The sequence below is a fragment of the Lepidochelys kempii genome, chromosome 4 (genome assembly GCF_965140265.1).
Source record: "Lepidochelys kempii isolate rLepKem1 chromosome 4, rLepKem1.hap2, whole genome shotgun sequence".
NCBI lineage: Eukaryota > Metazoa > Chordata > Testudines > Cheloniidae > Lepidochelys > Lepidochelys kempii.
In genome coordinates this window covers 61,019,850-61,043,713 of record NC_133259.1, presented here as the reverse complement: position 1 = coordinate 61,043,713, position 23,864 = coordinate 61,019,850, and the positions used below count along the sequence as shown (strand labels likewise).

The 23,864-nt window shown below is 38.6% G+C and overlaps 1 long non-coding RNA gene across 1 annotated transcript; it reads right to left on the bottom strand.

Annotated features, from left to right (window-relative positions):
• Positions 1–229: 229 nt before the first annotated feature.
• Positions 230–10,227, bottom strand: LOC140909976 (uncharacterized). The gene is made up of 3 exons (XR_012158395.1): positions 10,151–10,227; positions 9,032–9,232; positions 230–311 (listed from the first exon to the last, which is right to left on the bottom strand). It is a non-coding gene; the product is annotated as an uncharacterized lncRNA (long non-coding RNA).
• Between the last annotated feature and the right edge of the window lie 13,637 nt (positions 10,228–23,864).

Below are 23,864 nucleotides of genomic sequence, written 5' to 3'. Positions count from 1 at the left end.
GATTCCTTGAGGACCTGCTCCATGATTTTTCCAGGGACTGAGGTGAGGCTGACTGGCCTGTAGTTCCCAGGATCCTCCTTCTTCCCTTTTTTAAAGATGGGCACTACATTAGCCTTTTTCCAGTCGTCCGGGACCTCCCCCGATCGCCATGAGTTTTCAAAGATAATGGCCAATGGCTCTGCAATCACATTCGCCAACTCCTTTAACATTCTTGGATTCAACGCATCCGGCCCCATGGACTTGTGCTCGTCCAGCTTTTCTAAATAGTCCCGTACCACTTCTTTCTTCACAGAGGGCTGGTCACTTCTGTCCTGTGGAAGAAAGACAAACATGGCACATCCAGTGCAGGTCACAGCAGCTGAACGCTCCCCATCCATATTACCTTCCTTCTACGAGCTTCCTCAGGAGTTGTAGTAACTACTCAGAGAAGCCGGCAAGATGTAAGCCTCAGTGGGCTGTCCCCAGGCAAACTCCCTCTGTTAGCCTCTCTGCTGTTCGCTGCTCAGCTGGTTCACAGCTGAGTGGCTTTTTATAACAGTCAGGCCCACTCAAGGCTCACCTGGAACAAAGCACTCCCAATTCACACTTTTCAAACAAACAACCCATCAAGCACATGGTCAAACTGTCCCCACAACAGACACTCAGCTGTAGCTCACGAAAGCTTATGCTCAAATAAATTTGTTAGTCTCTAAGGTGCCACAAGTCCTCCTTTTCTTTTTGTGAATATAGACTAACATGGCTGCTAACCTGTCTGAAACCTGTCACCAACACAGCCTCCCTAATTCAGCCCTTAGCATACCTCCTCTCAGACAGATCCCAGGCAAACTCCCTCTGTTAGCCTCTCTGCTGTTCACTGCTTCTGCACCTCTTGCTCTCAGCAAAGATCAGAAGCAAGGGTACCCACCACCGCCACAAATACACACTCATTTTGCAGGTCCTCTTTAGTTAAAAAAGACATCTTGATGTTAAAATTTGAACTTCATATTCAGTTAAGTACCAATGGCACAGTTAAAAAGAAAAGGCACAGCTTAGCAAAAATTTGTGCAGGATGAAGAGAAAAATGGGAACCCTGCAGTTCAATATTAACCTCCATAAAGCAGCATAAGACATATAAGGCTAAGTTATGGGAAACCTGCGGTGCTCCACAGCTCTGCAGGGTGGGGACAACCAAGGACTTGATGAAGTTACTGTTTCTAAGGTGATGTTTAGCAGTTAATTTGTACAGGTAACTTAGAGTGACAAGCTCCATATCCCAAAAATCAGGCCTCAGCCATCCAATCTTCCTTACCTGTGATATATTTGAAGATCTAACTCCTTATATCCATCTACATGACTGACAGACGCAGCACACATATGAGCTTAACCAGCTGACACTACTAGGCGATACATATGTTTGCTTTTAAAATGATCATTTATCTAAGAAGCTGATATTCAGATTTCACAAACATATAAGATGCATTCCAAAACTATACCTAATGATCTTTTTACTCCAGAGAGGAGAAATTTTAGTCTCTCTGGTAAATAATACTTTAATAGGTTGCCCAAATTACTGTATGTATTTAGCAGAGAAGTTGGAATGACTCCAAACCCACAATTCTTGTCTTTGGTATATATAATATACTATACATTTTCCAGCTGTCCATGATGGGTTTGGGGGAAAGAAATCACACACACACACAAAAAATCACCGAGGGTCTGAATTAAACAACTAACATCAAGAGCTAACATTTAGAATGCTGTATGTTCCAGACTGCTTGCCAAATGAATGGTAAACTGGGACATATATATGTACATGCACAGACATTGAGTATGTATAGCCTCCTAAGTGCTAAGGTTGATATTATGAACTAACAATCTGACACTCACACCTGTTGTCCTTTAACACTGCTATGCATTCAAGATGTAAAATTATGTAGTATTGCAAAACTCCAAGCACTGAGGACAGTGTGTCTCAAATAAGAAATCAGGCTGAAGCAAAAATTGTATTCTTATTAGCATCTTAGACACAATTCCACCATTGATCCCCACAAGCTTTGGGCAGAGGATTTACAATAGCCTTAAGAAGTCCACTGTCAACAATTACCTTGTCTTAATTATACAACCCAAAATCCCTCACCATACTCCTGGTGATGAGGTACTCTGTGGGTTATTATAGCCTGCAATACCAAGGCAGGAGGTAAAGATTAATAGTTAGCCTGGATCATAGAATCATAGAATATCAGGGTTGGAAGGGACCTCAGGAGGTCATCTAGTCCAACCCCCTGCTCAAAGCAGGACCAATCCCCAATTAAATCATCCCAGCCAGGACTTTGTCAAGCCTGACCTTAAAGACTTCTAAGGAAGGAGATTCTACCACCTCCCTAGGTAACGCATTCCAGTATTTCACCACCCTCCTAGTGAAAAAGTTTTTCCTAATATCCAACCTAAACCTCCCCCACTGCAACTTGGATTATCTATGATAACTCTGACTTGTCTCACTAAATCTCTTAGTCTGACCATCATTATCCATTTGTATTTAACTGCTAAGACTAGCTGGAAATATGCACATTTTGTATCACGTATTACAATGAACTTGTTTTCAGAAACCAATATGTTCAGCTGACATCATCTTGGAGGAAGGCAAGGATCTGAAAGCCTGAAGAAACTAGCTCCAGCATCACAAAAACCCAAATTCAGAAGTCCTTACTGAGTTTTTCTTCAATCCTTACTCAGGTTAACTTCTAGTGAAGACAATCAGACCTCACCAGAATGTGGAATGAGGACCTGTCCTTGACTGCATTGTTGGGAGTTATGCCACTTTTGTGACACTGTTGTCATAGAATCATAGAACATCAGGGTTGGAAGGGACCTCAGGAGGTCATCTAGTCCAAGCCCCAGCTCAAAGCAGGGCCAATCCCCAACTAAATCATCCCAGCCAGGGCTTTGTCAAGCCTGACCTAAAAAACCTCTAAGGAAGGAGATCCCACCACCTCCCTAGGTAATGCATTCCAGTGCTTCATCACCCTTCTAGTGAAAAAGTTTTTCCTAATATCCAACCTAAACCTCTCCCACTGCAACTTGAGACCATTACTCCTTATTCTGTCATCTGCTACCACTGAGAACAATCTAGATCCATCGTCTTTGGAACACCCTTTCAGGTAGTTGAAAGCAGCTATCAAATCCCCCCTCATTCTTCTCTTCCGCAGACTAAACAATCCCACTTCCCTCAGCCTCTCCTCATAAGTCATGTGTTCCAGACCCTAATCATTTTTGTTGCCCTCTGCTGGACGCTTTCCAATTTTTCCACATCCTTGTAGTGTGGGGCCCAAAACTGGACACAGTACTCCAGATGAGGCCTCACCAAATGCCGAATAGAGGGGAACGATCACGTCCCTCGATCTGCTGGTAATACCCCTATTTATACAGCCCAAAATGCTGCTAGCCTTCTTGGCAACAAGGGCACACTGCTGACTCATATCCAGCTTCTCGTCCACTGTAACCCCTAGGTCCTTTTCTGCAGAACTGCTGCCGAGCCATTCGGTCCCTAGTCTGTAGCAGTGCATGGGATTCTTCCATCCTAAGTGCAGGACTCTGCACTTGTCTTTGTTGAAACTCATCAGATTTCTTTTGGCCCAATCCTCGAATTTGTCTAGTTCCCTCTGTATCCTATGCCAACCCTCCAGCGTATCTACCACTCCTCCCAGTTTAGTGTCATCTGCAAACTTGCTGAGGTGCAGTCCACGCGATCCTCCAGATCATTAATGAAGATATTGAACCAAACCGGCCCCAGGACTGATCCTTGGGGCACTCTGCTTGATACCGACTGCCAACTAGACATGGAGCCATTGATCACTACCCGTTGAGCCCGACGATCTAGCCAGCTTTCTATCCACCTTATCGTCCAAGTCCTTGTCCCAGTCCTGGACCCTCTGTTGGGAATTCCATGAATCCAATTACCTTGTGTTTGGATCAGGCAGAATAGGAGGCTGACTATGAAAGGCTGCATGAATACCCCTGGTCAAAACTTTTAAATCAGTGGAAGTTAATTGCAGAAACTTTTGCCCAGAGATCCCCACTGCTGAAGAATCTTTCCTGAAGAAGATTCAGAAATAGGAGTGCTATGGAGCCTGTGGGTTGAAAAGCAGGGTGAGAAAAAGCACAAAGAAACAAGGCCTCTTTACATGTAAGCCCATGATACCACTACATTCTCTAAGATCCATGTGAGTCTTGGGATTCTATGGGATTTAAGGTAAAAACCTAGTACATTTAGTAGGGGGAACCCCCTCTTTCCCCTTTGAGGTTATAATTTATGGAGAATTCCAAAATAGAAACTTCGCCAAGTTTCCCTACCATTCTGAAGCAGCTGTCCATGAATTTTTCTACAGGAAAGTGGGGGAAGGGCTATCCCTGCCAAATGACTTCAAAATATTGATTAAAGTATTTTGTAACTGGGAAGCAAATAAGTGAATAGAAGGTGGAGAGGATTAGTATATAATTAATAACCACAAGGTGTATTTGAGCTTGTCTTTGTAACAACAAATCAGAGGGTGAAATTTAATACAGTAGGAAATATAAATTATACTTGTACCTCTTTATAGATCACTCTCTGTAGATATTTGTTGGCATTAATTTGTGATAATTATATTAGGCTCTTAATCTTCCTGAAACACTAGAGACTGAATTCTGTATGCCAATGTAATAATGAATTAGCCAAAAGAAAGTTGTATGTTAAAATAACAGTGTCTTTATTTTACAGTTTGATGCTATGGGGCAGATTCTTAGTTCATACATACTTCAGTGGAACTATACTTCAGTGGAACTTCATACATACTTCAGTGGAACTATGTCAATTTATACCAGCTGAGGATTTTCCACATAGATCTCATCTTGCCAGGTGTTGCATGCCTTTTATTCCCACTGAAGTAAACAGGAACAGAGGGCCCTCAAATACTCAGAACCATGCAGGATTGGAACTTAGATTAGTACAACAATACAAAGGATTCTCTTCTCCAGCTGAGGCCAACCTTTGGTTCATACGACTTGTAACATTTACATGTAAACCCTAATGCAAAGTCCATTAAAGTCAATAGTGTCTTTCCATTGAGTTCACTGGGCTTTGGAGCAGAGGCTTACCATGGAGAAGAAGCTCACAGTTCAAGTCTGAAATGGTTGACTAACGTCCTGTATCATTCTTTTGGGTTAAAATTCCTAGATATTTTTACTGCACTATCAAGAGTCTGGACTTAATGTTTCAGTCAGAAATCTGATGGACCTTTTACAGATTATTTAATTATAAGGGATCTGATTTTGTTTCATTATGTCCTATTATAAAACAATGGCCAGTAAACACTGTAAATGCACTAATGATTTGAAATTTTATTACTCACTTTATTTACCCATTTCAAATCATTACAGGGAATACACTCAGTAAATGGGTTAAATGCAAAGATCATTTGCACAAGAGATAGGTGACATTGGCTGAAGCTTGACAAGATCTGCAGCACTCTGATCAGTATGCTGATGTACAACATTTGGAAGTCAATGTGATATTTGGGAGATTCTTCCAACCTTTCAGACCAGGATTTGAGTCAGTACCCTGCATTTAAAAAGGGTGGGAAAATATTTGAAGAAAAGTTGTCACCAATGGAAATGAGGAAAACAAAATACAAAGAATTTCTCTTATTCCTAGGATTGTTCCCAGACAACCACTAGTATTCATTTCTGCTGGCAGCCACTAAGCACTATGAAAAGTTTCAGTCTGCATAAAACATTAAAATTCTAATGAGCTTTGCAGCGTTTACAAAATTCCAGAAAATTAAGCACAGTGGGGATGAGTTATCATTAACTGCATGAACAGGATACTACACAGTAGCAAGAATGTCAATTGCTTTCAAGTTACCATATTGTTATGGCAAAGTAGCATGTGGTATTTTCCCATTAGTCCATAAATGACACATTATATGTCAGAGCTACTCTAATAACTTATTCTCAAAAGGTTAATACGCTAAACAGATGTCAGGACTGAATGAAATCTTTACTACATAAACAAGTCAGATAGGGAATCAAGTTTTTAGAATGCTCTCCTTTTGATTATAGTGTAATGCGAAATAAAATAAAACGGAAGTAGAGCTGGCTATAGCTGCAAAATTCAGATCCAGACTTGAAATTAATTTTTTTTAAAACCATCCCTATTAAGTTTGAGAGTGTTTGTATTTAGCATTAAAATAAGGATTATTCACAAAGAGTTCTGAGTGAGAATTTGCTATTTCATCTGTGTTGTTTAACAGTGTCAAGCCATATAAGCCACAGGGTATTGATTCTGTTCCCTGACTAGATGAACGCATAAGCCATCCATCACAAAATACTAGAGCCTGCCTATACAGAATTTGATATCAGTGAATACCCCAAGTGTCTTTGAAATGTTTTTTTATGCAAACATGTGCGCTTGTAGAAGTCAATTACATTAGAAAAATGATACCAAATTGGAATGATCATGACAAGAGAAATAATTTTTAAAAATCATGCAAATATCTACAGGATTTTTTGTTTGATTGTTTGTTTGTTAAAACGTATTTGCCAACTCTAATTACAACATTAGAGATGGGCCCCAACCAGCAGAGTTTGCATCTGGGACCAAACTTTGGGGATTTCTTAGATCCCAGGCATTGGTTCGGGTCTAAAGTACAGCTACATATATAGTCACATATACAAATGTGCAATGTACTTTTCAGATACCTAAAAGTAAGCATAGTCTATATTTAAAATGTACTGGACAGTCCTGGAGACTTTAAAACACCACCTGTTGAATAGGGATGAATTCCACTGAACAACACTAGGTTCTGTTTAATATTGCTGCTATTTTAAGATCAGATTGGTCAAATTTCTTGTTTAAAAAGAGCCCACAACTACAGCTTTTACACTGAATAATACTTACTCATATAAAGTAGTCCCATTGAGCTCATTGAGAAGCAGATAGATCTAGTGGCTGGGGCACTTGATTGGGAATTAGCAGACTTAGGTCCTTGGCTATACTACTGGCGATAGGACCCAGGCTCAGTGTCCTAGGAAGCACCTTCCAGTCCTACATCCTTAAGTACTACTAAACAAAAGTGTTGAAGAATTGGATCTTTTTAAAAAGAAATTTGCAGAATCTGGCCCCCAAAAAGTGAAATGAACAAACAGACAGAACTTGCAATGCCATACTATTAAGGCATAGAAAAACACCTACGTACATGACATGCTTATAGTTCAGTGATTTACGTTAAAGTTCTTTTGTGCTGACTGAATTAACGGCATGTGGGTATGACAGACTCCTTTCCTGACAGCTGGATAAGAGAAGTGATTTTTGCTGCCTCAATTAAGATGTCCATTGTTGTGGATAATGTGAACAATTAAATGAAGTTTACATCTAAGCAATAATTTCATCCAAAAGTTACAGCATTGTTACAAAAACACAAGAGAACCAATGTCTAACCACTCAAGTGCAACCCATCCCTCTGGGATGCAAAAGCAACTATTTGTCACAGACACAAATTCACAGCAGCTTCCATTTACTTTGCTATTGGCAATTTTAATGAGTTGAATCTAACACCCCAACTAGGTAATGACTATGAAAATTACGATGATTCCACAAACAATTACCGGTACATTGCTGGAAAAAAGTACATTTTTGTGATTTCTGTATTCATTTTTACAAATGCATCATTATAGATAATTATTTCATATACTGTAATTAATTTACATGAAAAGTATGCATAAATTTATAGCAGGTCAAGTCCTATGATCACTTCTCAGTTTTAAAGCCAATGGTGTTTGCCTGAGAAAGAACAGAGTAACATTCAAGAACGAACTTCAGGGTTTATCAATCATGCATCTTCCTGTAAACAGTATAAAACAAGTCTAAGGTATTTTTGTACACAACAAAATCATTAGAGCTTTATGTTTGTACCTATAAGTAAATCAAAACCTTTTAATTTCCTTGTATTTCACTTTGAATGTTATTCATAGTAGTTGAGTAATGTATGTGTGAAGCTGTCATTCTCTTTATCATCAACCATAGTTCAGCCAAGCTAATATATTAATCTCTTAATCTTTCCTTCATGCTCTATCCCTGCAGTGTTAGTCAATGTGGTTGCTTTTCCCTGATTTCATGCAATTTATCCACCTCCTTGTGGTAGAGAGATACAGAGTTATAGGTGCATTTCTAGTTAGTTTCACCAATTCCATATAGCAGGGGACTTTTATTCCAATGGTACATGTGTATAGAGCCCAAAATTGCATTTCCTCCCTCCCCATCATATCACATGGCAAACTCATATATAATTTGCTGTCCTCTATATCTCTTAAGTCTTTTTCATTATTACTGATTTTCACTTTATTTAAGTGTTTGAATAGTTAGTTTCAAATTTCTCCCTCTACTGAATATCAGGATTTCTGGTCATTCTTCCCTAAACAGTTACTCACAAAGTGATTCCTACTGAAGCCAGGGGAACTCCACACGTGGATAACAATTTGCAGAGTCTTACTAATTTATATATCTTTTTAATGCTCTGCCCACACTTCTAACTAATCCACTTCCTGTTTTATTATTTGACTGTGATTTCACTTCCTAATTTAGTTAGCATTTCAGAATTAAGGTCCTGTTTCAACAAGATATAAGCCAATGCCTAACTTTAAGCATGGTAGTAGTCTCTCTCACTTTACTGAACTGGGATTTTTATTTATTTTTACCCCCAGATCATTAATAAAGAGGTGAAATAAGATTGCTGTTTGGCCCAATGCCACCCCACAAGACACCTCTCCCAAGCTCAATAAATCATAAGTCATTATCATCTTTTATCTGTGATCAGGTTTCAGTCTATGTGACAGTGCTCATATCTAAAGGAACCTGAATAAATTTTCCAAGTAATAATTTCTCAGGCATTTCTAAGATGTCCATATCTACTGCAAAACATATTCTCTTCCTCCAATAATTTTATAATTAGCTTTAAGAGAGTGATCACATTTGTCTGGCATGATTTGATTTTTCAGACCTATGCTCTTTATTACTTACTGTTTATTTTCTCTAGGTGCTTATGTGACCGGGATAGCAGAGCAAATTAGGCATACTCCTTTTCCTTCCATTTAACACGCTGCTGAAGTACAGGCCAGAGTTCTATCTCTCCAGGATTTTTCAGAAAGCATCTCACAGAGTCAAGCTCAGGGCCATTGTATTAGGCCCTGGAGTTAAGGTTCATTAGTAGCTCTCAGACACCTTCAAAGAAAGAATGCCACATCATTGCTTAGTAAACTACAATTTGAGATTTAATGCAAGCAAACAAATGAACCAAGATTTTGAAACAGTCCATAAATCACTTTTACATTTTTTTAAAAAAACAATATGTATTAGGAAACAAACAATTAGTGTATCTTTCTAGTACAGACTTCCCTTTCAGTGACATACTTCTTGGTCTGCAGAAGAGAAGAATAAGGGGGGATTTGATAGCTGCTTTCAACTACCTGAGAGGTGGTTCCAGAGAGGATGGTTCTAGACTATTCTCAGTGGTAGAAGAGGACAGGACAAGGAGTAATGGTCTCAAGTTGCAGTGGGGGAGGTTTAGGTTGGATATTAGGAAAAACTTTTTCACTAGGAGGGTGGTGAAGCACTGGAATGCGTTACCTAGGGAGGTGGTAGAATCTCCTTCCTTAGAAGTTTTTAAGGTCAGGCTTGACAAAGCCCTGGCTGGGATGATTTAATTGGGGATTGGTCCTGCTTTGAGCAGGGGGTTGGACTAGATGTCCTCCTGAGGTCCCTTCCAACCCTGATATTTTATGATTCTATGATTGCACCCACCCATGGTTGCTACTTGGACTAAGACTCCTTTTGGTGGTTCACCTGTGTTTCCCCGTCCCCCCCACCATGGACCTGCTTCTACTACTTCGTCCTGGGATTCCCCTACATCTCCACACACACCTAGGGTACCTTAACTCCAGGGAAGGTAGATGGAGTATTTATGGCATGTGCCCAGGATGGTGAGGTAAATGGGTATTTGAGGCAGGAAGGTGCTGGGCAACTCAGGGAATGCTGAAGTTGTTTGTGTGGGCGCATAGGGACTGCTGAGGTCACTGGGAGATGGGCTGCATTGTGGGAGTGATAGAGCTGGGAGGCACTCAGAGCAGACTCTCTTCCCACCTTCTATACTGTACCACTGCCCTGGTCTGCCTCCTGGTTGATTCTCCATGGTGGCTCAGATTCATCAGGGACCAATGAGAGAGAGAGATGCTGCCTGAAGAGTAGGTGCCACATCACTGCAGTATCTGCTCCCAGCCCACCCATTTTCTGGGACTGCCTGCAGAGTGGAGTGGCTTTCCAGCCAGCCCCAGTAAGAGGGAACAAAGTGGCAATGTTACCTTTTCATTTAGCAAAGGAAAGGGAGTTCCACTTCCCCTTCCTTTTTTCATGCACAGTGCACACTCGTAAGTACCAGGGACAATGAGGATGGATAGGAACATTTGATTTGGCCATGTTGTTTAAGAAAGTCAAACTATTCCCAAGGAGTAGAAGAAAAAGCAGATTGGTCAATAAAGTATGGAAGTCTATGTTACAATGACTAAATGTCATCTGTTGTTCATCCTCTTTTTTCAATCCACAAAAAATTGTAATGAACAACTTGAAATCTCCCAGAGCACCACTTGCGTGAAGATGAAGATGCATTGTATCAGATCCATTTCTAAACCAAATCTAATCCAAAATAAAATGATGAAGAGATTGTATTAGATGTCAGTATATTGTAACCTGTTGGAGATACAGCCATTTACATGCCTTCTTTGATCCAATCACATGATTGTCCATATGGGGACAAGCATCTGCTCCTACATCTCAGAAGTATTATCCCTTCTGAGAAATTCTGCCTCCTCACCCTTGATGAGGATATCTCCATGATATATACACAGCTCTTACCTGTACCAAATTTTGTACTGGAACACTGGAAGTAGCTGGATCGTCCTCCAATGTCAGAATGAAAGTCCAATAGCAGTTGCTCCCTTGGGGCCTGATTCCAAGCCCCTTGAAACCAACAGATGTCTTTCTGTTAAATTCAATTGACTTTATATCCAGTAGTTAATGGGGAAAATAAATAATAACAACAACAAACACCCTCTCAGAGGAAACAGTATCTTGCTTTTCCAGTGTGGTGGGAAGCTTCAAGCCATTTTAACACCATAAAGAAATGGTCATATTTTATTGTAGGGCCCTCATTGAACAGGATAGTAGGGTTGTGACTTGGAAACTCTCTTCCTTTTTCCCTTTCTGAGCCTTGATTCATGTCTCTCTGATTCTTCTTCCTTCTCACTTTTAGTTTCAGTTGGATTGGGAACGCTCTTCTGTGGAGGTTGATTGATTACCTATATCTGGATGCCTCCTAGTAATTAGACTGGCAAAAATGAGATATTTAGTGGACTTTATGGAAAATTTTGCTCTGCTCTGGAGGTAGTATGTCTTGTTTCACTGGTTTGTTTTGGGGGTGGAGGGGTGTTTGTAAATCTCATTCTGTATCCCACGAAATAAGGCTCACATCATCCCAGCTTCATTTTCTGCATCCTAAAATCTCAAGAACTGTGCTTGTAATTGGTTTACAAGTGGTCAGAAATCTTGTGAGGCATGTAATGTTTGTATTATAATGATAAATGTATAAGTCTTATTCCTTTTTGTATTAACACTGATCTCCCATAATGCTCAATAGCTAAGCACAATTATTGTAGCCTACACATTAATGCCTAGGTTTTTGTTTATTTGTTTTTAAGGGACCTCAATTTGACCTGCAATTTTGCATCTACTATTAAAGGTGAAAATACTATAGTTTGACATCTAACTACCTAATTTGAGAGTGCAATCAATAATTAAATACCTAATGCTAGTATTTGTACCCACAGCTAATTGTACCACAAACACTGAAGGGCTTTTTTTGGTGGGGAAAGGAGGGGCAGTGTTTTTTTTTTTTTTAAAAGCAGTCTGCTTTGAGGACATCCCCATTCTCCACTATGAACAAACAAGTCAGTTCCCCATTATTATTATTTTTGTCACATGCTCTATATGTTGTACATCCTTTGTTTGCTTGAGCTGGTAATTCCCCTAAATAAATGACAGAGAGTGGTTGGCACCTTCATTAAAAACTCTGAATTAAAAATCTGGCAAGACTTTGAGTAACTCCTTATCCCTATGTTTTATTACAAATAAAACTATTAATTGTTTTTGATGAATATGCCAAATAATTCCTATGGAAGTGACCAACGAACACGTAATTGGGCATAAGGTTTTTCTACATTCTTCCCAAGCTATTTTATCTAAACTGTAACGTTAACATTTCTTTTTGTGAAATGTGCTGGATGACATATCACACTGGAACATTACTTGGATTGAGTCAGTGAAACAATATATATCACCAGTTCATATATCATGCATATATAGTGTCCTGGCACTGCTTGACATAACATGTCACATCTCTGATACTTTAAACAAATTTCTTGGCTGTCAGTTAAAAAGGACAGATGGGCACACAACACAAACATACAGGAACAAAGAAAGACCTGCAAAGAGATTCTGATCACCTTTTTCAATATCTGATTTCCTTTCCCCAGCCCCACCACTTGAACAGTAAAGGACTGGTTTAGGAAAATATTCATCCAGGCCAAGGGATGCAACTTTCCTGGCTACCTTAACTAATGGGGGAAAAAGCTATTCTAAGATATATACAATAAATAACTAACAGTGCTTAATGGAGAATAACTCAAAACCCTGACATTTTTGGGCAAGATGCAGAAGAATTAGGAGTATAAAATGTATAAAATATGGAAATGAGTTTTATGAGAATTCACCTCTAAATGTAAAGCTCACTGCTTGCAAAAACTGACTTAGAATCACTACAATTTTGAGATTTTTTTGGGGGGTGGTGTCTTCATTTTTGCCCAGCTATGAAACAGCTCATTCTTCCTGCTGTTGGGCTTCTCACCTTTTAATACCCCCCCTTGTGGTCAGAGTTAGTGACAGCAGCCTTGCCTCAGCTTCCCTTTGTATCAGTTTAGAAATAGAGCCTGCAGTGTTCAGCCACTGTTACAACTTCAACCCTCTGGCAGGGTCAGTTGAGTCCCTCCCCTCTTGGAGTAGTAGGAGTCTTAGTCCCCAAGGGCCTAAGTGATCTGTGATGGACCTTCAGTCACTAGCCCCTGATATCTCCCTCTCTTCTTTGTGTGAGAGGAACAAGGAAGGTTGAATGAGGGACAAAAATAAAGTCCAAAAAGTTGTGTGGGGACTGCCACAAGTCTGAAGTCTCAGCAGTTTCTGCCACCCTTCGTTGTGGAGGATTGTAGGGGGATCCAATCCCACCCTCTCCTCTAAATCCCTGCCCAGGGATCCTCGGTTACTGGGCGAGGGTCTGCTGTTTGTCTCACAGTTCCCACTGAATTTCCCATTCCAAAAATAGAAGTAAAACTTCTGTGTGGTAACTTTGGCAAATGCTGACTTTTAATGGTGAGCACTCTATCGTATCTTCAGATACTGACCAGAGGTACCGATTTTGTGATTTCCCCAAAGGTTCTGGACTCCCACTCCGCCCCAGACCCTGCCCCAACTCCACCCCTTTCCTTGTGGAGGATTGTAGAGGGATCCAAGCCCACCCTCTCCTCTAAATCCCTGCCCAGGGATCCTCAGTTAGGCAGTCAAGGACTGTTTGCTTCGGTCACCTGCTACTTCCCCGGACTGTTTCCCACTTATGGCCTTTGCAGGCATCTTCTTCTCATGATCCTTCTCCTAGAGCATTGGTCTGTTTGGGTGGCTTTCCTCTATCTGATGGTGGGGAGTTTTTCCACAGTGACTCTCAGCCCCTCCAGCAGCTGCCCTGCTCTGTCTGGGTTGTAGCTTTTTATCCCAGTAGTCGCTAACGTGCCATTTAGCTCCAATTTGGAGAGTGATTGCTCTCTTCACTAACTCTTTTCTACCATGTGGGGTCTATACACCCCATCACGTCCCAGTGTCTACCTTCCAATGTAAAACCCAATGTGACAAAAATCCAGAGTCAAGGAAACAAAAAAATTAGTCATCCAGGAAACTCAATCATGGGAATCATTCCTCTAACGCAAATAACTCTATAACACTGGCATGGTTCTTTATTTCTGATCTAAATAATTTTAAATAATAAGTAAAGGAACACCAAATGTGTAGGAATGTAGGTAACATTGGGACAAACGCAAATGACATAGCTTGACAGGAGGTATTGCTAAGAGATAATGAAAACATAAGTTTATGGTTATTTTTCAGCAATAATAAGTTGTTGAACAAGATGTCCCCTTTTTGCCTTACTGCTGATGATAGTTTATGGCTGCTAATAGCCTCTATACAGAGAAGTGACCATATCTAATATTTTGAGTTTAAGCTTTGTTGGGCAAGGACTGTGTCTTTGTTCTCTTCTGAGTGGAGGCTAGCTTATATTTGGGCACTATTCAATAATAATTAAAATATTACTATTGATACTGATATTAATTTGATATCCTACATCAGGTGGTCTCTAAGAATACCTCCTTCAGGAGGTGCCAATTCCATAAATGAGGACATTCAAGTTGACAGCACCAATAATTTGAATGGAAGTAGGAGAGGAAAAACATTAGCACTGAATAGGACTTGAATTTTCCTTCCAGAAATTCTTATACAAGAACAAATATAAATGAACAACAAAGTCTAGTGAAACTACAATACAAGAACATATCTTAGTAAAACTAAAGTATTTTCTGAATCTAATAAATGATGGCTTTTTATTGTCAATCACTGAGCACACTACCCAACATGCTATGTCATACACATACCTGAACAGTGATCTGTGTCTGCTTCTCCAGTAAAAAATAAGTGGTTATCCCGTATCCCCTTTTCTCTCAGTGAAGCAGGGGAAGGTAGGGAATAGGAGACAAAAACAAAATTAAATGAAAAAATGAAAGCTAGAGGTAAGGGAATGAAATAAAAGAAACCATATATAAACAGACAGAGGATGAGAGAATTAAAAACAGGATTTAAAAAGAGGGAACAAGTAACTAAATAAAACAAAAAGTGCATGGAATTTAAAAAAAGGGAAGTGCAGGTTAACCTTGGAAAGAGAATTGCAAAAGCACGAAAAGGAAAGTTAACTAAATGGACAGGATAGCGTTAGCATAAACTGCACACTGAGGAAAATACTACTCAACATGCCTACGTGTTGCACCACCAACATCTAAACAATGGAGTGTAATGAAAGATACAGTCAGAAATTTAATATAGTATAAACTTATTTTTAGTCTTGGTTTTTGTTTCATAGGAAATAGCTGCACACCGTTTTACGTGCCATCATTACTTTCTCCTATTATGATAATTATTTGATTCATTTGGAACTAATCATAACCTTAGTCTCAGTCTGGGTTCTAAAAGTAAGTATCAATAACATCATACCTTTCTCCTGCAACTGAGGAACCTACTAGTTTCTCGTTATATGGGTGGTGGTACCTGACCTACTTTCCCACAAATTTCCAAGATTCCCCCATACACAAAAAATGTTCTTAGGAACATTTAAGTTATTTAAAAAAAAAAGCTCCACAGAAATTATTTCCAAGAAGTGTCCCAGCAACCCTTTTCCAGAGATGATTTGTACATTTGTTTATAAAGCCATTTATTCCAAGCACCAGCATCTATTGGAAAGTTTTTCATACTATTACCAACATTAAAACCACTTGGGATTTTCATTTTAGCACTAATCATGATGCTCACATTCTTCCCCAGGTCAGTATTATATGTACTGCTCTTCACCACTGCTAGACACAGAATACAAAGAACACATTCTCCATTATAATCTGCCTAAAGTAATAAAAATCCGGATGCATTTACATTCAAATGTTACTATATTGCTTAGTATATGCAGTTTGGGGTCAGGGTCTTTTAGGAAGGGCATAGGAAAAATAAATTTCTAAGATGTTAAAAATCTATAGCTATGGAACTAAATAATTCTTTGGCTTTTTTTAAAAGAAAATAATTGGTGGGCTAGGTTTATTGCAACACAATGAATTAATATGCTAGCCTTACGTAGATAGGCTTAGACTAGGAGTTCAAAATTTGTTTTACTTCTATAGGTTACATCTACAATAAGTTTAAGGAGCAAATTCCACTACACTAGCTGGAAATCTTGAAGTCAGTGGGTTTGCAATAGTGCACATGAAAAGAGAATTAGGCTCTAAATATCAACCTTAAGTTAAATCCCACCCCCATTGTAGTCAATGGGAGTTTTGTGATTAATTTCAGTGGGGGCCAGAATTTTTGATTATCCCCAAGACCTATGTTAAGGTTCTCCAAATCAGTATTGGTGCTAGTAATAAAAAAGTGTTCTGAAAATTGCCCCCTCCCACCCACACACTATTTTAAAAGTTACCTTTAAATCATCCATGTTTTCAAAGTTTTCAATATTTTTTCTCTTTCTCCTGCCTTTGTTTGCCACTGGAGGGAAAAAAAGGAAAGGGGGAAAGACAAATACAGAAAAAAGGGAGAGAAAAGGGAAGAAAGAAGAGGAAAATACTCAAACCCTCAATTTTTCCACAGTTTACATTTTCAATAAAAAAACCAAAAAATTCAAATAAATGAAAAAAATCACTCCTTTTCAAAACACGTGGAATAAAAATGAGTTAGAAATGTGTGAAGTTTTTCATAAAAAATCTTGACCTATTTTGATCAGCTGTAGTCAAAAAATAAGCCAGCTGTGTCTAGGTAGAACAAAGAGATCATACAATTTTTACAGCTGTAACCAATATGTTGTGTTAACAATTAGTGCAACCTTTTCAGACTCAGGTTTACAAACTGCTTCCTAAGAGGAAATCTCAGAAGTTTTGGAATATTAGTTTTGATAAAGAAAACAACCAGATATTTGGATTTACCACTGAGAACCTCAATCAGGCCCTGATTCTGTCCCTTCACAGGCAACTGTTTTCCCTCCCAATGATAAAGTCATATATCTTGTGGGAATGGAAAAATGGAGATTCTCATATACCCTGGGGTTTTTCGTGAATATAATGTTTAGAGATCTTTGGGACAAGATCTGCAGGTGGAGGAAATTTGTAAAACTCCCTGGATTCCAGTTGAGTTACAGATTTACAATAGTTGAGGGTCTGGCCCTCTAAATCCAAGAGATACCTCTTTCTGGGTTCTAGGTAGATGAGCATAAAAAAAGTCATCTTCTCTAACACACCAACAAAAGAGCCAGACCCTACACATGGGAAAACACAAGAACTACTCTCGCCATGAACCTCAAGGGCAAAAGTTACACCAAAAGACAAGGGGTATTTAAGCATTATCTCTGCATATGGGGATCTGGAAGGGATAATTCCTTCTGCAGCTCTACACTGCCCCTAACACAAGGACATATATTATTTATACAATCTGGCCATAAATGCAACAGTAGCAGAGGAGTTACAAAGCCCTGGTCCCTTACATTGGAGGGGCAACTACTTTGAAGTCCCCAGAAGATGCTACTTACCAGATTGGATCACTGATCCATACAGGAAATTTTCAGTGTGGTATTCTTTTAAAAATGTACTATATAAATAAAAAACTGGAAAATGCAGAGATAGGAGAAGGTTAAGTTGTGCATAGTCATAGATTCCTTTACCGTATTCTGTTACCATGGCATCCACAGCAGTGCCCAAAATAGACAAAGCCGTTTCATCTTCTTTTCAGATAATCAACATTTTATTTTGTGTGCAACAATCGGAACATGGAACATTAAACCCTTAGATAAAGTGTACTGTTTAATGCAATAAGAAATGCTAAACTATTATGCAAATTGTGGCACAGAAAATGTATTTAAGTGTATTTTTAAAAAGCATACTGTAGTATTTGAGACTTGAATCTTCTGATTGAAATAAGCTTGTAAGATTTGTTTCAAAAAGACCATGTTAAACACATTTCAATGTGCTTTGTCATCAGGGACTTTATTTATTATGTATACCCCCAAAATGGTGCTTATCTCCATATTTACTAATAGGAAAATGGAAAGTTTGCAACTCATTTAAAACTTTAGCAAAACAGAGAATAAAGTTAATATATGACTAATAAAAATACCACTAATATGACTAATAAAATACTACTAATACCAATAATAGTACGATCCTAAAACCCATGGGATCTGTTGTTTTCCGTGGGATTCCATGACAGTATAAGGCTCTGTTATAGAAGATCCAGTTGAAGGATCAGATGTATGTTAATGCCAATACCAATAATACTTTGCACTTCTAATAAAATGCTGTGAATGTTTTTACAGTTCAAGCTTGCAAGTAGCCTTGGATGATATTCTGGCCCCATTTAATTTAGTGACATAACGATCATTGACTTCAACAGGACTGGGATTTCAACCCTTTTATACTTTCCAAGTTTGTATCCATCTATTCAAAATCTTTCAGAAATAACTGTTTGTGTGAGACTTTGGCCATTTCTAAATTGGAACTGAAAAGCAGGCCTCTTCTGTTTTTGGAGCCAACTCAAAATGAAACCATAGGAATGGATTATGGACATGATTCAATTCTGAGCCCCTTCCACAAAATCTGAAGGAATTTAGCTTCAGTGTCCTTCCACACTGATCTAGCTATAACATATATAATAAACATGTACCCACTTTTTTAATTTTACTTACCAGGTATCAGAACAACCTGTTAGAAAGCACTTAAAAGTTTGGAATACATGCAATTAAAAATGTGTCATACACAGCAATTTTCATGCATTAATTACTACTTACTAACAAAAGGCCAAATCCTGAAATCCTTTCTCGGCTTTTAACAAGGCCATCAGGATTTGGTGCATTGTAATTATGGATGTTAGCTTAAATATAAAGTATTACCACCTGATCTTTCAGCAAGTGTTCTAGTTGTAATCATTGTATCACCTCTCTAATTCTAATCCAATATAATCCATTCTGCAGGTAAAGAAAGGTAAAGAGTATACTGAGAACTCTTGTGGAAGGCAGCAAGTATGCAATTGCTTAGTCACCAAGCAAGCAATCTACAGTATACGTATAATGGTCAAAGATAATTATGTGTACAACCACTTTAATGCACATTAAGTCAAGCCAGTACAAGCTGAAGAAACTCCCACGCAATGACAAAATATTAAGTGCTCCAACATAGCTTAAATTCCTATAACATTTTCATTTCTAGAAAAGTAATAAAAGCTAATTAAAGAGTTTCATTTGTATTTTCCATTTTGCTGCAGCCCTAGACCACCACTTATTGTGTGTGGATACAGTATCACAAGTATTACAGTATTTTGGTATCTATTGGTCATTTTTATCATGCTCAAATTTATCATGGAACAACATTCTAGTAATGAAATAGTCTTCATTAAGAGCACTTATCTGGGCAGGGTGGGAATTTCTCAAGAGTTCAACATTTGACTAGATCTGCTTCCAGTGATGTCAATAGTAAAAAAAAAAAAAAAAAACTTACTTCAATAGGAGTAGCATTAGGCCAACGTTGAGCAGTTTTGCAAATCCCATCCTAGTGTATCCAATAAACTGAAATTAGAGAACAAATGTTTGCATTTCATTTGTGGTCCCTAGCAGAGGATTTTTACTCGAGTGCTTTATGAATATGAAGGGATTTAGCCTTAACTCCCTCTGAGGCACTACATGTATTATTCCCAATTTAGAGATGATGAAAGTAAATCAAGGAGAAGATGGTTTACCTAAAATTATACAGGCAATCTGGTGAAGAGCTGGGAAAAGAAGATGAGTCTCCAAATTCACAGTCTTATGTATAGCTTTCAGGGCATAAAGAATAATAATAATCCTACCAAACGCTGAAGACTTGTTCAACATAATAAATCAAAACTGTAATTTATCTAACTGCCTAGGACAGATAATTCTTCCAATCATGTTGCTACCAGCCTGGTCATAAAAAAAATACAAAACACCCATCCGGATCCTGCTGAGCTTATGATCTCAGGTCTCTAGTCATCTGACCATATTAATCTCAGATCCCAAAGCCTGGCATCTTGTTACATATAAATGTACTTAGAACACTCTCCAGTCCTTATGCCAAAAAGACTGAGTCCTCCAGAGTAATCCAGTTAGTCAAAGGAGCAGAGTGGAAGAGGACTTCATTTGGCCTTACTATGACTTTTGAACCCACCAGAATTATCTTCTTGACTAGCCCCTGGCCTTCTAGAGGCCAAGTGCCCCAGCCAACAGCTAGGCCAGATCTGAAAAGGTGTTTTGTCACTGGTTATTGATGACAATACAATCGAATCTATGTGGCCCCACCAAGTGTGCCCCAGCTTAAGGTTGAAGCAAAATACTGAACAAAAAGTAAAAATTTAACTATTTTAATTAGCTTTTGTTATTTAAGAAATGGAAAAAAAGACACTGTGGAAACTAAGGTGTGGAGCCATTTATCATCATCATTTTGGCACTGAGAGAGAGTTTCTTCAACTTACATTGCTTTGACTTTATATACATGGCTCAGGACAAAGGAAAATAAAGAAATGGCCTAGAGAGGCCAATTAAATGTTGCCATAGGAGAGAAATTAAAGAACTAGAATAAAACAGATTTAAGGAAGACCAGACCCAAAGTGGAAGAACAGAGCTTAATGGACTAAGGATGCCAGAAAAGAGGCTTGATGTAATCTGGAGAGCTGACAAAAAATAAGGCCAAATGTGGAAGTTGGCGGAACAGATGCTGAATGAAAAGGTAAAATGTTGGAATACTTAACATGTATTTATGCTTATAAAATGTGTGATTTCTAAACACAACAATAGCAAAATCCATTAAAAAAACCATGGTTTATGTAGCCATTAAATCCTTATCAGATTGTTGTAGTCCCTCAGCCTTTAACCTTGTAACCTGGCAATATATCTGAGGTATGAATTAATGGTCCACTAAAGCATGTCCTCATGTGTCTTCTTGATTAAGTAATTTATAAGTGAACAGTTAAAAATCATTACATAAAGCAATAACCATGACTATTACAGATGATTAGCTACAGGAAAATGAAAATATTTGTTTTGATCAATTTTTCCAGAGGATTAAAAAAGATCTTTACTGAGCTTTCAAATTCCAGTTGCCATAGCAACTATATTTTTAGTTGCCATAACAACAACTCGGTTTTAAATAATACTGTTACCTCTCCCTCCTCCCCCCTAGAATTCAATACATTCCTGTGGCCAAGGAATAACTAAGTATTTTGCACATAAAGAGGAAATAGTGAATCTATATCTTGTGTCAGTTTCACATAATGGCAGACTGGAGGTTTGGCCTTGTAATGTGAGGAGACTGGAAACCAAGAGAAAAATATGTATGAGACTTACAATCTTCATCCATTTATCTTCTTTCTTTCTAATTGAATGAGTCTGACATTCCATCATCAACATCATCATCAGAACCTTATAGCCTTCTGATCTTGTCTGGATTTCTCTAACACCTGGATTGCTATTGTTCGATTCATCTGGAGCATTCCACAAACCTTTCCCCCTGCAATACTCCTTGCTTCCCCCCCCACCGCCAGTTTTGTGCTTCTGGCTAATGTGGCCTTTAATCCCATGTAAACATGAGCTACAAATTGGCCTCTACTTAGGTTACAATTTGTTGACTCTCAAGCAAAATACATACACAAACATATCCCCACACTATGTTTATTTTCTGAACATTTCAGGGCAAGAATATAATTTCACTACAGCAACAAATGGTAATAAAAGCTTCACCCTGTAATTGTGTCTCTCTGAGTACACTGTCTGCATCGCATTCTTTCAGGTTACTAATTGGAAGCATCAGGAACCAAAATAAATCCCAAATTAAAACATGATGATTAAAAAAAGAAAAAAAAATCACCAAAGAGAATAACACTAGGTATTGATTAACCAAAATTTAATGTGAGATGTAGGATGTTGCTGTTACTTCCTTAGCTGCTATTTCTCTCTTTATAACTGGAAAACATTTCATTAAAAAAATCTGAAACATGGCATGCTGCCAAAGTTGAATGCAGAGAACGCAAATGACAGGACTGAATAGCACCGGGGCAGGCACTCCCTTCTTCCCTTTCAATGGGCTGTTAAGAAAATTTGCTGTTGTAGACATAACAAGAACTAAAAGTGTTGTGTGGATGTACTATACATCAGAGCCTGTCTAGTTCCTACCAGAATAATTTCCTATCCTGTTGCACAGAATAGTTGGCAATTTTCTTGTGGCTTTGAGCCAGAAGTGGGAATAGGCAGTGTTTGTGACTCAAGTCCTGTGCACATTGTAAAGGAAGATTAGTGCCAGTGCATTTCTCATTTTCCATGTTCTATCTGCACCTATACAAAATGAAATGTTACAAGGACAAGTTTGCATTGATAGCTTGTGATTCAGGAAAACAGAAAGTATCCATTGGGCCTAGAAATAGAGTTGTGGGATCTCTCACCTTAGTTTATTTATGGTAACAGGAGATGTGACATTCAGTTCTTTCTCCAAAGAATGAGTTAATAAATATATTGGTCACCTTACCTCCATCCTTTATGGCCAGTCTAATATTTTTTGAGCTGTGTAGGATTCTATTGGTCCAAGGATAGTCAATAGGCAGACTGCAGGCCAAATCCAGACCACCAGATGCTTTTGTACGGACTCTGAAATCTTTACTTATTGTCATTATTATTTTTTTATTATTATTTTCTCTGGAGTGTGGACCTTGATTATACTTGACCAAGAAATTTGGACTTTGACAAAAAATAATTGACTACCCATGTCCTAGGCAAACGTGCATAATGCTTTATCATTTTCTTTATGTAATATATATCTGTATACAGAAGATTGTACTATATTTCTCATCCTTACAGCTGAGAGACAAAGCCTTTTAGAAATAAACATGGGGAGGGAATTAGAAGGCTAATTGTACCCCAAATAAAAATAATGTAGATAATTTAAATAAGGGTAATTGAGATTTATGTGGAAAATGAATACTCTGTAAAACATTTGTTTACTGGTTACGGTTACTATGACCTGAAGAAGTGCTCTGGGTAACTTGAATGTTGGTCTCTCTCACCAACAGAAGTTGGTCCAATAAAAAAAGATATTACCTCACCCACTTTGTCTCTCATGAGATGAGAGGATATTCATAAGAGAATGAACTGTATGAAAGGGAGTCCTAGAAGTGCTGGAAAAAAATTCTGTGATCCCGAGCTCTTTTCCAAACTCACATTTATCAGCACAGCATGAAGTGAAACAGGTTGTTTTGTCTTGTATGTTCTGACATTTGCTTCCACTGAATTTTGGTTAGGATTTTATTTCTTCCCTTAGTTGTCATGGAAATAGGCACACAGCAAATTATAACAGATAAAGCACTGCTGACAAAAAATAAGCTGACCCAATTCAGACTGTGCTGTCTAACACTTGCAGTGGCCATCTCTCACTGTTTCCAATAGATCTGAAGCAGTCTGCCCTCAGGAAAGAGTGTGGCCCTTTGGTCACCTCATGTGATTATAGAAGGGCCAGGAGATGAGACTATGGAGACAAAAAAATGCAGGGAGGGCAAGGAAATCCTAGATGCAGCAGAGAGAGAGAGAAAATATGGACAGAGGAACATTGGGTGAGGCAGGGAAACTGAATGTGGGGAGAATGGGGAAAAGAATGTGATGAGACAGAGACTGGAGGGCAAAAAGGGGACAGAGGAATATTGTGGGCCAAGCAGGGAGATTGTGTAGTGCAGGAAAATAATTCTTGTTTACATAGGAAGTTTTTAACCTTATTTTTGGGTACAGTTTGTCCTTTTCTGTGCTTACAGAGAAGTTGCAGTGTGCACCAGTTTGGCTGCACCCATTCTCAGCAACTGGCAGTTTGACAGTACGGAAAAGACTTGAGAAGAAGGAAGGGAAAACGTGCAGGACAGG